Raw genomic sequence first — 3353 nt, 5'->3', positions numbered from 1 at the left:
TCGTCAGCCCCCCGTCCTGCAAGCCAACGGAGGGTCCGGGCGCTGGGGACGGGGTTCCATTGGGGCCCGGGGCTCGAGCTCCGTCAGTCAGGCCCCAGGGTGCATGAGCCCCCCTCCTGCAAGCCAGCTGAGGGTCTGGGTGCTGGGGACTGGGGTTCACTGGGGCCCGGGGAGTCTCTCCCTGGCCTGGCTAGGGTTCAGAAGCTGAGACCAAGCCCAGGGCTTGAACTCCATCCAGCGGGAACTGGGGTGCATGAGCCCACCATCCTGCAAGCCATCGGAGGGTCTGGACACTGGTTACGGGGGTCCATCAGGGCCTGGGGAGGCTCTCCCCGGCCTGGCTAGGGTTCGGAAGCTGAGACCGGGCCCTGGGCTTGAGCTCTGTCTGGCGGGCACCGGGGTGCTTTAGCCCCCCATCCTGCAAGCCAGCCGAGGGTCCAGGCGTTGGGGACGGGGGTTCACCGGGGCCCGGGGAGGCTCTCCCCAGCCTGGCCAGGGTTTGGAAGCTGGGTCTGGGCCCGGGGTTTGAGCTCCGTCCGGTGGGCCCCGGGGTGCATGAGCCCCCATCCTGCAAGGCAGCCGAGGGTCCGGACGCTGGGGACAGGGGACCACCGGGGCCTGGGGAGGGCCTGGCTTGGGTTTGGAAGCTGGGACCGGGCTGGGGCTTATGCTCTGTTTGGCCGGCCCGGGATTCGTGAGCCCCCCCATTCTGTAAGCCATTGGAGGGTCCAGGCGCTGGGGACGGGGGTCCATTGGGGCCCGGGGAGGCTCTCCCAGCCTGGCTAGGGTTCAGAAGCTGGGACCGAGCCCAGGCCTTGAGCTCCATCCGGCAGGCCCTGGGGTGCGTGACCCCCCCATCCTGCAAGCCATCCGATGGTCCGGGAACTGGGGACGGGGGTCCACCAGGGGCCCGGGCAGGCTCTCACCAGCCTGGCTAGGGCTCAGAAGCTGGGACAGTCCCCGGGGCTTGAGCTCCGGCTGGTGGGCCCAGGGGTGTGGGAGCCCCCATCCTGCAAGCCAGCCGAGTGTCTGGGCACTGGGGACGGGGGTCCACCAGGTCCTGGGGAGGCTTTCACCGATCTGGCTAGGGTTCGAAAGCTGGGACCAGGCCCGGCGCTTGCGCTCCATCCGGGGGCCTGGGGTGCATGAGCCCCCTGTCCTGCAAGCCATTGGAGGGTCTGGGCACTGGGGACGGGGGTCCACCAGTGCCTGGGGAAGCTATCCCTGGCCTGGCTAGGGTTCGGAAGCTGGGACCCCACCATGAGCATCCCAGCACCATGCCCACGCCCTAGCCCCCCCACACCGCATCGGAATTTGTGCCGCAGCAAAGGGGTTATGTGAGTTCTGTCCTTTTATACTATTTTTCTCTATACTTCCTTCCAAATTGTTTTCCTTCCTTTCTTCTTCTCCCAGTTATTTTTTATACTTTTGTCTGCCCCCCCAGAATCATGGCAGAGAAAGAGAGCTCGGCCAAGATGGCGAAGAAGAGCTGCGGTCGGCGGTGCCCAGAAGGGGTTCAGCCCTGGGCCTTATTTTCTTAGGTAGTGGGGGCAGCGCTGTTTTTTTTGTGCAGTGCCACCTCCCCTCCACCCTGGCATAAGGCGGCAAGCCTGGGCCCTGTTATGGCCTCTGGGAGTGCCAGCAATGGTTGACGAGGGTTTACCGGGCAGTGTATTGCTGTTCTGGGGTCTGGCGTACCCACAATCAGCTGACGCACCAGTGGTCCGACATCCTGGACCAAGAGCAGGACCTGCTAGAGGTTGAGGTCAGGGTGCTTGGTGAATATCTAATTATTAATATTATTATTACTTGTGTGTTCTATGTTATTGCTAATATTTTTCTCCCAAATACCGAGCATGCTGCTCTCATGCAGGCAAGTTACGTTTACAAATCTTATATTATGTTATCGTTACTCTACACAGGTAGTTGGCTCTACCGATTCATACTTGTTTGCAACGTTGTGCTCGCTTGGGCTGATTATGTAAGAACTTAATTTAGGTAATGCAGACTATAGAGACTCTGTAATTTAGTGGCCCGCATCCTCTCACTTCAGTCGATAGTAGAACCGTGTTTGTAGTTCGTATAGTGACTAGCAACCAACCAATTTGGCGTATGCAATATGTATGCGTCCATCTATGCTTTTAAAGACTAAATGCAGACTTAATGAATTGACCCATCAAAGGGAGAGATGAAAGAGAATAAGATCGGAACTTAGAAGCAAATATCATTTTTTTGCAATTTGTTCCAAAGTGTTTGAAATAGGCGGGCTAGGTAGGTTTAGGATTCAGAAATCGGATTGGAAGAATGGAAAAATAAACATAGGATGGTCCGCTACCACAATACTAGTCTAATACTAGTCGATCCGATTTAGGAAAGGTCAATGTTATTGCAATTACCGTTTCCTGTCAAAAAATATTTTTGGAGCGTTTAATTTATATTTATATTTATTTAACACCAATCATTTATTGTCTCTTTAATTATGTCTTACATGATCGTCAGCATCCAGGGGCAAGACGATGTTGTCCGAGGTTGTCCGAGGTGGGTGCTGGAGTTGGAGGTGCCTCCCAAGATCGCTCCTCATCCGAAGGCTCTTCTGGCCCCAGTAAGTCATCCTGTTGTTAATATTGATATATATATGATATATATATCCCTAAACTTTACAGTTCCCTATTTTGAACTATTATCACCGTTTCCTAATTTAATTATTTCCAAAATCCTCTTTGATCTATCTGTTTCTAAATTCTTGTTATCCCTGCATTATCCTATTTACTAGTTTAGCTGTTTTATATTTCTAGTGTCTGTATTTTACCTCAAACTGCCTCTGTCGGTGGATTCCTAAGGGAGTCCTGGCATCACATAATGGATGCCACCAGCACAGACACTGGGCTGCCCTCCTGCTGCTGACAGAAACTCGCAGTGGAGGAGGCCCAACAATAGGCATCCTGTCACAGGGAGGTGTAGCCACCTCCCAGACAGGATTTTGTGTATTGGGGCTGGGTGGGTGCACTACTCGAGTGCTTTAAAGTCCTGCACTGGGGGAGCAGTAGGCTCCCCTGTGCATATGCCAGCTCAAACCGGTTCAGGGGCTACCTGCCCAGCTCTGGTGCGAAACTGGACAAAGGGAAGTGGGTGTTTGCACCCACTCCTCTGACCCTCCCACAGGAGGGGTCATAGAGCTAGTCCCTCCCTTCTTTCTAGTATAAGTTAGGGAACCCTTGCCATTGCAAACTAGATATCCCTGGATGACGCTCTGAAGATGAATCCTGGACCTTCGACGTTCCACTACCTTTGGAAGACTGAAGAATCTCCCTTGGTGTCAAGGAGTGACTCCCCTGCTTGGCAGGCACCAAAAC

This window comes from Triturus cristatus, chromosome 10 (assembly GCF_964204655.1).
Source record: "Triturus cristatus chromosome 10, aTriCri1.1, whole genome shotgun sequence".
NCBI lineage: Eukaryota > Metazoa > Chordata > Amphibia > Caudata > Salamandridae > Triturus > Triturus cristatus.
This window is presented reverse-complemented; position numbering follows the sequence as displayed.